Raw genomic sequence first — 14,070 nt, 5'->3', positions numbered from 1 at the left:
AAGAGGTCATTCCCCACCCAGGAGCTACTTTACCATATTCAGAATTCAAGGGTTTTAATAAAACCCCTACAGTAGTTCGTCTTGGACCAGATTTAGAATCGTTCTCAACAGATTGTGTAGCCATAAATCCTATTTTATTCATTGAAATATGTTGACTTTCTATACCATCCCATTGTAAATAAACGATCTTATCATAGATCCATTGTGGTCTTGAAATTATATAATAATGGAAACAGCAACCCTAGTCGCCATCTTTATATCTGGTTTACTTGTAAGTTTTACTGGGTACGCCTTATATACCGCTTTTGGGCAACCTTCTCAACAACTAAGAGATCCATTCGAGGAACATGGGGACTAATTGAAGTAATGAGCCTCCCAATATTGGGAGGCTCATTACTTCAATTGCGATAATGAAAAATCATTTCATTTTTTTATTTTTTAGTTGAAATTTTAAGCGATTCTCTAAAAAAGATAGCGAAAAAAATTATCCCTAGAGTCGAGACTAAGAGGAATGTATAAACCAATGCTTCCACAGATTCGATCGTGGTTTACAATAATAGCTTCCATACCTGATTATTTTGGGGGGGGGGTCATATTCCGGATAAAGAAAGAGCAAGAGTAACAAAAAAAATAACGATTCAAATCAAGATTTATCTGGTACCCTATATAAAAATAAAATCATAAAAAGAAAATCGATTCGAAAGAGACCAAAGAAATGTTGTATCAGGCTGCTTGTCTACTTGAGCATCCAAATCTGGGTCAATACCAGCGAAAACATCTCTAAACAAGGTTCGAGCACCATGCCAAATGTGTCCGAAGAAGAAGGGCAAAGCAAATGAAGCATGTCCAAAAGTAAACCAACCCCTTGGACTGCTACGAAAAACACCATCAGATTTCAAAGTAGCACGATCTAATTAAAAAATTTCCCCCAATTGAGCGCGTCTAGCATATTTTTTGACAGTAACAGGATCACTATAACTGACTCCATTGAGTTCACCACCGTAGAACTCAACAGTTACACCAACTTGTTCGACACTATACTTAGATTCTGCCCTTCGAAACGGAACATCGGCCCTAAAAATCCCGTCTCCGTCTACCAAAACGACCGGAAATGTTTCAAAAAAGGTAGGCATACGACGTACAAAAAGTTCACGGCCTTCTTTATCTCTAAAGATAGGATGTCCTAACCATCCAACCGCTATTCCATCCCCGTTATCCATTGAACCCGCCCTAAATAATCCCCCTTTTGCCGGATTATTTCCGATGTAATCACAAAAGGCTAATTTTTCAGGAATTTTAGCCCAAGCTTCTGATAAACTTTGATTTTCGGCTAATCCAGCACTGACTCTTCTATATATTTCTTGTTGGAAGTATCCCTGATCCCATTGATAACGAGTAGGCCCAAATAATTCGATGGGAGTAGTCGCTAAACCATACCACATAGTTCCGGCAACAACAAAAGCTGCAAAAAAGACAGCAGCGATACTACTGGAATGGATAGTTTCAATATTGCCCATACGCAATCCTTTGTATAGACGTTGGGGCGGGCGGACGCTAAGATGGAATAGACCTGCTAATATGCCTAAAGTCCCTGCCGCAATATGATGAGAGTCTATTCCTCCCGGAACAAAAGGATCAAAACCCTCCACACCCCACGATGGATTTACAGATTGTACTTTTCCTGTTAGCCCATAAGGATCGGACACCCATATGCCAGGACCATACAAGCCTGTTACATGAAATGCACCAAAACCAAAGCAAGCCACACCTGCAAGAAATAAATGTATTCCGAAGATCTTGGGCAAATCCAAAGAGGGTTTTCCAGTACGTTCATCACAAAATATTTCGAGATCCCAATATACCCAATGCCAGATAGCTGGCAAAAAGCACAACCCAGAAAACAAAATATGCGCTCCAGCCACACCTTCGTAACTCCAAATACCCGGATTAGTTATAGTCCCCCCCGTGATACTCCAACCGCCCGAGGAATTGGTTATTCCTAAACGAGTCATGAAGGGTATAACGAACATACCCTGTCTCCACATTGGATCAAGAACAGGGTCAGAAGGATCAAAAACTGCTATTTCATACAGGGCGGAACGACGAAGCCGGGAGCGGAAGGAAGTACTTGAACCCTCAACCTCTGCCTTGGCAAGGCTATGCCCTACCAATTAAGCTATTTCCGCCAGCTACGGTAGTGGCGAAGCACTATTGAGCAATTCACGTATCACTTGATACGGACGTCTTCTGTTTTCCCGGCGGACCACAGTCTTGACCTCCGATCGAGCTACGAACACGAGTAGGTAGGCGGCTAGCGGGGCCGCAGGGCTGCGCCTTTTCAATCAATATCCGGCCGCTCCGCTATTGGTGCGAGCTGTAAGGAGTCTTGATCTCGAGTCAAGCTGGGGCGTCCTCTGTCTTTTAAGTTAAGTCATTTCCTAAGAAGGCTCCTCTTATTCTTTCTACGATAATCCAAACTGCAAGCTCCACGAGTCTGTCGGAACTAGTCGATTCCTGAGCCATTCGTTCTCCCCTCTCGGTTGGCCTTTGCCAGCCACTAGAGCAAGTAAGAGAACCTACAGTGAATGCCGCAGATTTTTACAGGATTGTACACCTTTGTGTCTGGCTATGTATATGGATGTGCATAAAGAAGGGACGGGGCATCTCTATCCTTTTTTGGGGGAAGAGAGAGGGAAGAAGCTGCAGCGGCACCTCACAAACTTCTTACTGGAGCAGTACTATAGGCATTTTCGAGTGTTTGGATGCACGTCTTTTGTTCATATTCCTGCGCAGTTAAGAGAGAAATTGTCCCCAAGGAAACCACTTGTGTCTTTCTTGGATATGCTCAGTCCGGGTATAGACGCTATGATGTGAAATCCAAGAGACTCGATGTATCCTTGAATGTTCTCTTTAATGGGGGCGCTTCATCTTTTCCTTAACCTAATTAATAAGCCCCGGGGGAGAATGATGATGGAGATGTATTGCGGCCTTCTCCTATTCATCAACTCTAACCACATTCTTCTGCAGTTGATGTTACGGGTCAGCCTCACGCTTCAAGCAGCTTTGCTCAGCATCTTCTGCCGATTGTCAGCCTGTTCAGCTGACCTCAGAGGATTCCAGTCACCCGGCACAGCATGTTTATTCTCGGCAGCGATGACAGTCTCTTTCCCAGGGTCAGACTACTCCATAAGATCAGCAGTCTAGCCCAGTTTCTCCCCTTTTAGGCGCTTCCTCTAGTTAAAGAGTGAATTTAGGAGTTCCAGGCAGGCGATAAGGGCTTCGGGGGGATAACATGAATCTTATAAGCCTGAACCCTATTAGTTATGTGCTTCCCCCTTCAAGAGCTGGGCTACTACCCTAATAAAGTTCTTCCTAGCGTATAGTATTGGGCAGATTGAGTCTTTCTCTAATATAGTACCTAATAGTTAGATTAAGCATTAGGCGCAACTTCGACTATAAAGCATCCCGTTAATATCTTCTCTTTCTGTCTTCAAGCTTCAATCTTTTGCCTAGGAGCTCGGATTCCAGTCCTATCGTTAGAAGGTAGCATAGTTGGAATTTCTTCCTGCGGCGAATAAAGGAAGAGCTCTCGGTAGTTGCGGTGGAGTAAAAAAATAGATTATTGCTTTCGGAACCGGGAACTGTCTGGTCCTCTCTTATGATAGCATCGTCATCCGCGCAGCCTTTCTTTATCCCTTGCTTTTTACGGCCCTGCTACTAATAGAATAAAAAGACTAAAGTTCCGTTGGGTGCTGCCTTAGTTCGCTAGCTTCGTTGTATGGAATGACCGGACTGACTTCAGGGAAGTTTTTGTGGTAAAAGGAAAAGAGTTGGATTCTCTACCGAAGCCGTTATTGGGCTTTCCTTTTCACCAGGGAAACTCCCACGAGCTTTAGGGTAACCTCTGTCTTCATGTTCACATCTTTTTCTTACTCTTTTATTGGGCCTTTCGCCTCCCTCGAAGTAAAAACTCTCCAGTGAGACTAGATCAGCCAGAAGCCTTGGTGTGCTAACCAAATAACCCACCCCAGCGGACCCAGTTTCCAAAAGATTGAGTGGTCTGCGCAATACACCTCCTGACGGGGCATCTCCTCCATCCCCGTTGGTCCTTCCAAAACCTACTTCTCTTTTATTTTTTTTATTTTCTTCTTTTTCACTCTGGCGCAGCATTGTCCACTGGGGATTAGTACAAAATAAAGTAACTGGCTGATGGGAGACCTATTCCACGTCTTAGCTTCGACCTCCCAGTCAAAGCACAGACATGCCTGACTGAGAAACAACCAACAGCCTTGTTCCGAGAGTATAAAGAACCCCCTCTAACAAAACAAAGTAACAAGAAGGATGACTCTCGAAGGCTTGGTCCTTATACCAAAACACGGTCCCAGATAAATTTGCTGAAGCCGAAGGCCAATGAGGAAAGGTCCTCGACTTCGCTTGAAGCGGGAAATAAAGTATACTTTGTATACTATGAATAATAGCTCTTCCTAACAAATGGAAGTGTGAAGGAATCGAAAGCTAGAGCTATTAGTCTACAATAGGGCTTCTATCAATCAATCAATAGTGATATCTCACTTTCAAATGCGATATTAGCTCTGCTAGCTTTCATATCGACTAAACTGAAATGAATTCAATCGCCTTATAGTTCCCCTTAACTTATTATATGACTCAGCTTCGCCTTTTCCTTCTCTACTCCCACGCTAAAAGGGAAGTCCCGAAGGCGCATCTCTTCCGATACTCTTGTTGAGTAAGATGTTCTTCTTGCTTCACTCTAAGGCGGAACACTCCCCTACCGATGTATTTTTCCTATCTTCAATTAAAGAGACCCATAAATACAAAGATCTAGGTAGTTTATCTCCTTCTAAGAAGTAAAATCCCCTTCCCGTGCTAAGAGCCTTTCGAAACTCTTGAACTGTAAGAGAGACTTCATTTAGGAGCGATCTTTTCATCCAACTAGAAATATCGAGAAATATCGTAAGAGAAGAAAGCAACTTCACTGAAAGGGCAGGTCTTTCTTTTTATTACTGATCTTTTCAAGTAGTCCTTCGATAAGCCACCGCCCAATAGAGCTTAGCCATGCGTAGATCGAAATGGTCTCGCGAAGCCGGTCACCGGTAGGTCTAAGAACGGATTTTTTGATAAGCTGCAAACAATCCATTCCTTCAGTAGGGGGATACTTGTACACATGCTTAACAAATCAAGTAGAATCTTCGAACTTAAAGAAAAATGGGACTGTCATCCATCTAAGGAGAAAACGGAGGCGCCTAGATATTCTATGACCTTTGGTCTTGTCGCGAGCTGGAGTCGAACCAGCACCTCTGGGAGCAAAATACAGGCCCAGCGAACTACCTTTCACTGAATGAAGACCGAGGAAAGAACTTCAAATTTATTTATCGTATATAAAGAAAGCTTGCTTTTTGGAGTGATCCTTCCCTCTAATCATAAGAAAAGAAAGGTTTTGCTTCGTCTTTGCTTGAGTAAAGAAAGCTTTCTACGGAGCCAGATAAAACAGTCAAATGAGAAAGCTTAGTTCACGTCAGGAAATGGTTTGGTTTTGTTGATATAATGGATGTCGAGAAAGGGTTAGTGTTCCGTGTGTGTAATAGTTGGATCTAGTGAGCGTACTGTCTGACCTAGTCCACTCAAGGCAAGCAAATTTTTTTGAAAAGCGCTAGAAATCGTGGTCCACAATACTACAAATCTGTTCTACACTAGATAGATTGCTCTGATTTTTTTTACAATTCTCTTTTTTAAAGCAGATAGTTCACAGTGCTCATTCTAGCGGACGGGGAAAAACAAACAAACAAAAAGAAAAAAATTACTTACTATGGAAAAACTCTTTCAAAAGGTTGAATCTAAGGTGTCTAACTTCTTACAAAAGGTTGAATCTAAGGTGACAATGACTTGCTTTCGCGCATTCTTTCCGGTTCTTTTATTCGTCGCTCTGATGATGTTGTTCTATCTTCTCTGTCATGTGCTAGGGGGAATCTCTTTTTTTTATTTTCTACTTTCAAAAGTAGCGAGGGCGAAGGCCCTCTCTTTGCTTTTTTGCAAGATGGGCTGCTCCTCCCCTCTGGCCTTCGTGATTGGCTGCGCTTTTCAAGCACTCTTCACTACGGAAGCAAGCCCCTCTCCGGCGCATTGGATGCTTCCCGGACCTTCTCACCAGCCTCACGTGGCAGAAGAGGATTACCTGCGGGACCATCCTGTAGCGCACCGAAGCGCCCCGCCTGTAAGTCTTGAGCTGATCAACCCTGTTATAGAAGATGGGCAAAGTTACGACGAACTTGAGGATCGCCTCAAGTGGCACTTCCTTGGGGGGAGTGAAACGTGCAATAGAATGGCCTTCGATGATATGGTGGAAAAACAACATATCATCGAAAAAAGCGTGGAGGAAGAGCTGCTCATAGGTGATTTTCGTAGAGATCGCATTTTCGAAAAGCGGTATGAGATAACTTTTATAGAAAGGGAGTTCCACTGAAGGAAAAAACTTTGGATTCTTATTTAAAAAAATTCAAAAGAACCCTACTCGCAGCAAGCCACATTGCAAAATTCTAAGAAAAATAAAAGCTTTAAAGATTGATTTATTCTTCTAAATAGCTAAGAATAGAAAAAATTTCTCATTATGAGAGAGTCATTTTAAAGAGTATAAAAACAGAATTACTACAATCCCTTTTAGAAAAAGGTGGCTTAACTAACGAAAGAAAAATTGAACCAGATACATTCTTAAAGGAAAGCGCTTTGCCTTACGCAATATAAAATAAAAAGAGAAGAAAAATAGAAAGATGAAGGAACAAAGTTGACACAATCCCTTTCTTTCCGTTGGTCAACAACCAACCATATGCACCGCCAAAGAAGTCTGGCGTAAAACAAGACTTCTCATGTCCTGCTTACTATTACTATAAATAAAGTAGTAAGTAAAAGAAGTCAACAACTGAAGTCCTTATGAACCCACCGAATCCAAATATCATTTTTGAGGGGCAACCAACCCCTAGTGAAAAATTGTTTATGATCTCCTGAAGCACCGATCTGAACGTAGGGGTCTCCCTAAATTCGGGAACAGCTATTGAAAGTACAGAATCTGATGCCCAAAGCGCTCCACCTTTTCATGAAATCTTGGAAAGCATCACAAATATTTCACTTACTAGAATCAAAAGAAAGGCAATTACCAATCGAATGGTCCATGCCGGACCTTGTTCGGGCAGTAAATGGATAATATTTCAGTACCCTAGTCAGGTTTCTGACTTACAAGGCAAAGGAACTCTTAGTTGGTTATGGGAGGAGATGGTAAATATCCTCGATTTAATCAACTATGTTTTCTAATGTAGGTTCTAGAGTTCTAACATTTGAATTTCTCTTACATTCTACGTTCCTGAAACGGATCCTTTCAAATATTTCACATTTTCTATGATCATCTCTATTTCAGGTATTCAGGGAATCCTCCTTAATAGACGAAATATTCCTATTATGTCAATTCCAATTGAATCAATGTTATTAGCTGTGAATTCGAACTTTTTGGTATTTTCCGTTTCTTCGGATGATATGATGGGTCAATAATTTGCTTCATTGGTTCCAACGGTGGCTGCTGCGGAATCTGCTATTGGGTTATCCATTTTCGTTATTACTTTCCGAGTTCGAGGGACAATTACTGTAGAATATATTAATAGCATTCAAGGTTAAACATGACTCCTAGAGAGTTACCAAAATACGAAGTTCTCTTTTCGTTCTCTTCTTTCTTTTTTCTTTTTACTTGGTTGGCAGGGTCAGGGCCTTTCTCGCTGGGCGAGCGCATCCGATTCTAAAGTCCTTTCCTAAACCACTTCCCATTCAGTCGCTGAAAGATAGAAAAGGCTTTCTAAATGAGATTGAGTTCCACGAATATGCAGGCTAGAAAGATGCTATTTGCTGCTATTCTATCTATTTGTGCATTAAGTTCGAAGAAGATCTCAATCTATAATGAAGAAATGATAGCAGCTCGTTGTTTTATAGGATTTATCATATTCAGTCGGAAGAGTTTAGGTAAGACTTTCAAAGTTACTCTCGACGGGAGAATCCAGGCTATTCAGGAAGAATCACAGCAATTCCTCAATCCTAACGAAGTAGTTCCTCCGGAATCCAATGAACAACAACGATTACTTAGGATTAGCTTGTGAACTTGTGGCACCGTAGTAGAATCATTACCAATGGCACGCAGTGCGCCTAAGTGCGAAAAGACAGTGCAAGCTTTGTTATGCCTAAACCTAAATGTTAAGTCAGCAACACTTCCAAATGCCACTTCTTCCCGTCGCATCCGTCTTCAGGACGATCTAGTCACAGGTTTTCACTTCTCATTGAGTGAAAGATTTGTCCCCGGGTCTCCGTTGAAAGCTTCTATAGTAGAACTCATTCGGGAGGGCTTGGTGGTCTTAAGAAGGGTTTGGGTGAGGGCTGAATAAAGAAGACGAATAGAATAGAATTCATGTTCATGCTAAGAGAAGAGCGGATCCAATACCAAGAGGATTTCTTCGTTATTCCGGGCCGTCAGATTCTTTAATGTAAACAGGCTATTCAATCCATTCTAAATGAGATTGCAAAGTCTTCTTTTGGTTAAAAGAGGCTTCTGCCTCGGTAAGAAGATATTCCGATAGATGGAAGACTATCCAACCAATAAAGCCGATACCGAGGATTTTTGAGTCTTCTATTCTAGTCTAGCCGAGTCTTTTCACTTGGAACGAAGGGCAGTGGCCCGCGAACCTTATGGGAGGGGCGGATAGATTGGATCTGCTTACCATCGGGTAGAGATAGACTAAAAAACTAGATTGGACAAAGCAGCTGCCCTGTCACTGGATAGATAAAAAGCATAGGATCAAAGCCTTGTTCTTCTTCCAAAGAAGGTTCTACTTTTTCCCGGGAAAACAGCACATTAGGGTCACGACCATCTAAAGATCACCGCCATCTCACGAAATGGGTATTACCGGCCGATGGCGAATAAGTCCTCACAACAAAGGTTAGGTGCTTGAGATCAGAACTGGTTACAACAGCGCTCTTGCCGCGAGACTCTTTCGCATAGAATGAATTCAGTAAGGAAAAGTGGAGCCCCCTTGGTCAATTGAGAAGACTTCTATAAGAATTAAGGAATATTTAGCTCCAAAGGGTAGTCTTCCTTACGCGCGAGCTATCCCTAACCAAAAAGGGAGAGCCTATACCTTTCTTACGATCCTATCTCAACTTTACCTTACCCCCTCCCACCTTCCCCTTTAGCTTCGTATACTCCACTTCTTCTTAGTTAAGTAGAGAACGCTACCGGCCCTGCCATCTTGCTTTACAAACCGACCGCTGGAACTTTTTTTCTTATGTTATATTGTCGGGTCGGCTACCACATCTCTCTTCTCACGGAATCTTCTTATACGTTGACACACGAGTTGGACAAAGAGAGGTAGGCAAAGGGAGAAGCGGCCACGCCCTGGGTAGTCAACCATATCAGGTTCTAATTTCCCGTACTTATCTTCCTTTCCTTCCTTGTCTTGTAACGTATGAAGCACTAGACTCAGTCCACGGGAACCGGCTTTACGGGTTGCTTTCGATTTGGCATTCTCCTCCCCTTCCTGCTTTATTGGCATTAGAGATCTTGTGAAAAAGTCCGATTGACTAATGGAAGGAAGCAAAGCTATTTAAGTAAGAGCTGTGATCTTATTCCTAACTTGGGATATGAAGTAAAATAACATCACTCATTGGCAAAGCATGAATTAGCCTTCGAGTTGTGGCTTCTTGTTCATCTTTCACTATCTGACCTTTCACTTCAGGTTCTCTTCTCTTAGTCTTCCTTAACCCATTCCTCTAGAAATTTTAATATAACCTAATAAGAGATCGATTACGCGCATCATCGCAGAATTATTTTATTGGAAGGAATTAACTAACTAGCCTAGCTGACAAGGCATGGCATGAATGACGGGATGCTAACTCGATTCGCCCTTGCCTCTACGGGTTTACAACCTTATATAAAAAAATATAAAGCACCAAAGGTAAGCAGTTCCCAGTCGAAAGATAAAATGATTCTTAGCAGTTAAACAGGCGAATGTCATTTTTTTCCTTTATCGGTTGACTGGGCTTCCCCAGTGTCATCATCGACCTGCTCCTGCACATCTCATCCTTAGTGAATAAAAAGGGGTGCTTGTGCTTCTTAAGTAGCATTTACTTACCTTCTTCATCGAAGGCTTCTATTGATAAGAAACTGTTCTATCTAATGTGGCATTATCACGTGTGGCAAGTGTTTCTGCCTCATCCCCGCCCCGATGGCTATAGTCAAGCAGAAATGACTTATCTATTTAGTAGCTGAACCAAAGAGAAAGTAAGCCCCGCCGCTATCACTACAGCCTTTCTTAACCGGGCATAGGACCTCTTTCCTAATTCATCTACGGTCTTATCTTACAAGCACCAGAATGAGAGAAGGACTTCCTGGCTTGACTTTCTCAAATAAAAACTTCATTAGTATAGATCTGTAGCCCGTTCTGGGTCTTTAACCGAAACTGGGACTAGGCATGGAAAAGCTCGATCAACGTCCTTCTCTCCCGAGGTTCGAAATGTGGAGGTACCTTTACCGTCACCTGCAACCTCTGTCCGCCACGGGTTAGCGACATAAAGTGCGAATAAAGGTTCATCGGGACATTTTCTTCAACAACTAAAGCCCTTATTATCCCCGCAGAGCCTCCAAAGGAAGTAAAGACTACAAGTCCCTAAGGAAGTTCCTTGCCCATTTCATGGCATCTGCGTTATTATGTTTCATGTCCGCGAATCGTATTCATGTCCGACCCCCTTCTCTGTTGGCGAATCGACTTCAGCTCCTTATTTGTTGTTTGTTGTTGGGGCTCGAGCTTCCTGTATAGCTTTAGCTCGATTTTGATGGATTTCAATACCCTTCCGATGAACTAGAAATCCGAGTCTATTTCCAGGGGTCAGCCTTCAGGCACACTTCCTGAAATCGATGTAGATTCGCTTGCCACAACGACCGGACAGGATAGGAGATCGCCCAACCTTCCAATTTCTTTTTCTGAAGCAACTATAACGGATGGGCAGCTTCCCTACCCACTGGGTATTTTTTTTTCCCGCTCCAACTTCGGATTCTTGGACAGAATCACCGGTTCTATGATTTAAGGTTAGGAGTTTCATTCATAGCAAGATCCCCAGCTATTGAATCTGTTGTCGTTGGCGGGCTACTTCTTCTTCTTTCGAAATGAGAAGAATAGCGTAGTCAAAGAAGGCCAAGTCGGTAGCCTTTTATGAAACTCTTGGGAGAAGGGCTGTAGGATTAGAAAAAGGCCTAACTGTTGTTGAAGGAATAGAGGCTGTTTCGGCTCTTGGAGTAAGGGGAGAAGGGCTGCGTGCCGGTGAAATGCTTTTTGAGACTTACCCCACTCAATGGAAATAGATTTAGGCAAGATCCCACGTCCAAGAGTCTGATTCTGATTATGCTTTCACTCTTCTCAAGGAAGGAGGCCACCAAACCAAAGGGGAGGTCTTTGCTTGCTTTTCCTGTTAGAGATGCTAGTCTTTTTGTAATAACTGCTCTGAAGATGTTTTCAGGAATAAGAGAAGACGGTGCTCTTTCATCAGCTCTTTGGCTATTTGGTTGCGATAAAGAAAGAGTGAATTGATCCGAAGTAGTTCGGCTAAGCTGGAAAGAAAGAGTTAGATCCTCTTTGAGATGAAATGCGGCAATGTCCTAATCAAACCAGGCGCAAGGTCAATGATTTCGCTCAAGGCTCAAGGCATAAAGGCTCTTATTCCTTCTGCATTGGTCTCGGAGGGCCCTCGCTCTAAAGGGTTGATGGCAGCTATCCTGCTCTGTCAGAGATAATTGGAATTGAATTGGTGTGGTTCGTTAGCTCTTTATTTTGAGACGAATGAATTCCGAATAAAGGAAGGCGGTCGTGATAGGGAAATTTCCTTATTACCAGGAAAGAGAAAATGGGCCAAATCGCCTGCTAGAGAAGAAGCTCTTAGGGAATCGATCTAGACTAGATGAGATGCCGGTGCCATTAAACTAGCTGCCAGAACGAGTTCAAGAGATGAGGATCCAGGTAGTGAAGTCACCCTCGGGGGAAGAATCATTCCATTCACTTGTGAAACTGCTAAGAAGAATAGCTTTTCTTTGAATCCACCACTCACTCTCTTTCGAGTAGGGTTAACAAGAAAGTAAAAGCAATCTCCTCAACCTAGAAAGAGAACTCCGGGATCTTCTTTTTCTTCTTAAGAACTCGAAGGCGAACTAATTTGTCTTGTTGCAGCTCCTAGTCCTGATCAATTGGCTACCGGGTGTTCACTTAAACAAAAAAGAAAAATGAAATCTAGAATCCGGATCCTCATCTCCTTTCCGCTTTAGTTTCACTCTTATCTCAGTTGCTACCGGTGCGGGAGATGAAGCCAAGTCCTTTCCCTTCACTAAATGCCACTTTTTCTAGTTTCATTCAACCGCCACTAACCCATATGCTTAAAATCATTTGCTTAAAACATCTCATTGGAGGTGGGATAGAGCTAATTCTGTGATCGAATGTCTCTCGTTGTGGTCTTGATTTTTAGCTAGTACAATCAAGGATTCTGGTATGAATTTTGTAGTCATCTTGATCTCTTCTCTCTTTATTTTGATTTTGATTTTGACCTCGTTGACCTTCATTAACCTAGGAATACCTATTGGGTTGGTTTGAACGCTTTGGGCAATTGGTAGGTGTCATCCGCGCTAGAGCGCTTCTTCTTTGGGTCCATATGGCTGGTAGGGGTAATAGTACTTTTGGAGTGAGCCAATCCTTTCTTTGGTTCTTTATAGCAGATAATAAGTATAAACTCTGGGGGTATGAGTGCATGATTCTTTCACCCACAAGCTTAGAGAAAGAGACCGAAGGAGGATATGAAAAATCCGCTGATTCCCTAAAGCTAGAGCTGCTACTTCCTTTGAACTACTTCGAGATGGTTTCAAATAAAAGCTCACTAGCAGAAAAAGGGTTTTGAAGAAGCCGACATTGAATTGACTACCTAAATTGCCAGCCTTTCTTTCAAGATCAAAACAAACAGTACTACTACTCCTATGATTTCATTACTGGGAAAGGAAGTTAAACTCTCAAACTCGGAAAAGAAAAGGATGTAAAGAACAGGCCTGACTGAGGCCGTTGCATTACCTAAATCCTCCTAGCGAGGAAAGCTAAATATGTTCCTGAGATACCATGGTAGTAAGGCCATGAAGGTCTTCACTTGGTCACCACCTCCTTTGCTGCAGGTGAGAAAGGGCTTTGCTTTCCGCTGGCCTTATTAGTAGTCAGACTGATGATATACCCGTCTCCGAGCGGTAGACCAGCCAGCAATTCCTAGGCAAAAGATATGCGAACTCCTCCTTAAGCAAGCGCTATGCTTCATCCTCAAAGTCAACGGTTCTAGCCTCCTGAACCGTCATAATGGACTTATAAAAAGCCTTTTCTGCCTTTTGGCTGTTTTACTCATTTCTTTGATTACCTGGGCATAAGACTGCCCGCTCCACCACATGCATAAACTAATGATCTCATGATAGACCAAAGCGTGACTGGCCAAACTCTGTGACAGGGATATAAAAAAGGGTGTAATCTCGATTTCTCTAAAGCGCTACAGAACTCAGTGAGTGAAATAATACGGCGATCCAAAATAATGGAATAAAAGACCAAGGAACGAGCAAGGAATCTTTTTAGCCCCAACGACAAATGAACCTAGGTAGGGGTATTTTCAGGGAGTAGCCCACTTCCCATTACTCAATAGGGCAATTCCTCGCACATCATTAAGGGAGCCATTGAAAGGTGACTAAAACACCAGAAACGGAGACTACCCGAGCTAATGATAGAGGCAAGAACACTTTCCGGCCAAGTCCCAGTAATTGATCATAACGATATCGTGGAAATGCTACACGTACCCATATATATAGGAACAGAAAAAGAATCACCTTGATACTAAATGGGATCGAGCCCGGGATCTTATTTGAAATGGGAAGATCTAGGATAAGCGGCCAACCTCCTGGAGAGAGCGATGTGCATGGACCAGGTGAGTAGGGATGCAGCTCCGTGGACCGCTCGTTGGGCC

General features: G+C 42.7%; 1 pseudogene across 1 annotated transcript in view; it reads right to left on the bottom strand.

Moving 5' to 3' along the window:
- The window catches only part of LOC143533551 (putative mitochondrial protein ymf1), a 119,056-nt pseudogene extending 105,540 nt beyond the window's left edge, over positions 1-13,516 (bottom strand). Inside the window, exon 1 of the transcript XR_013135377.1 lies at positions 13,230-13,516. The product of XR_013135377.1 is annotated as a putative mitochondrial protein ymf1 (transcript). The remainder of the gene's footprint in view (positions 1-13,229) is intronic.
- Positions 13,517-14,070: the final 554 nt, after the last annotated feature.

The sequence above is a fragment of the Bidens hawaiensis genome, unplaced genomic scaffold (assembly GCF_021521415.1).
Source record: "Bidens hawaiensis isolate Kalapana, Puna unplaced genomic scaffold, B.hawaiensis_p1.1 tig00009775_1, whole genome shotgun sequence".
Lineage (NCBI taxonomy): Eukaryota > Viridiplantae > Streptophyta > Magnoliopsida > Asterales > Asteraceae > Bidens > Bidens hawaiensis.
This window is presented reverse-complemented; position numbering and strand designations above follow the sequence as displayed.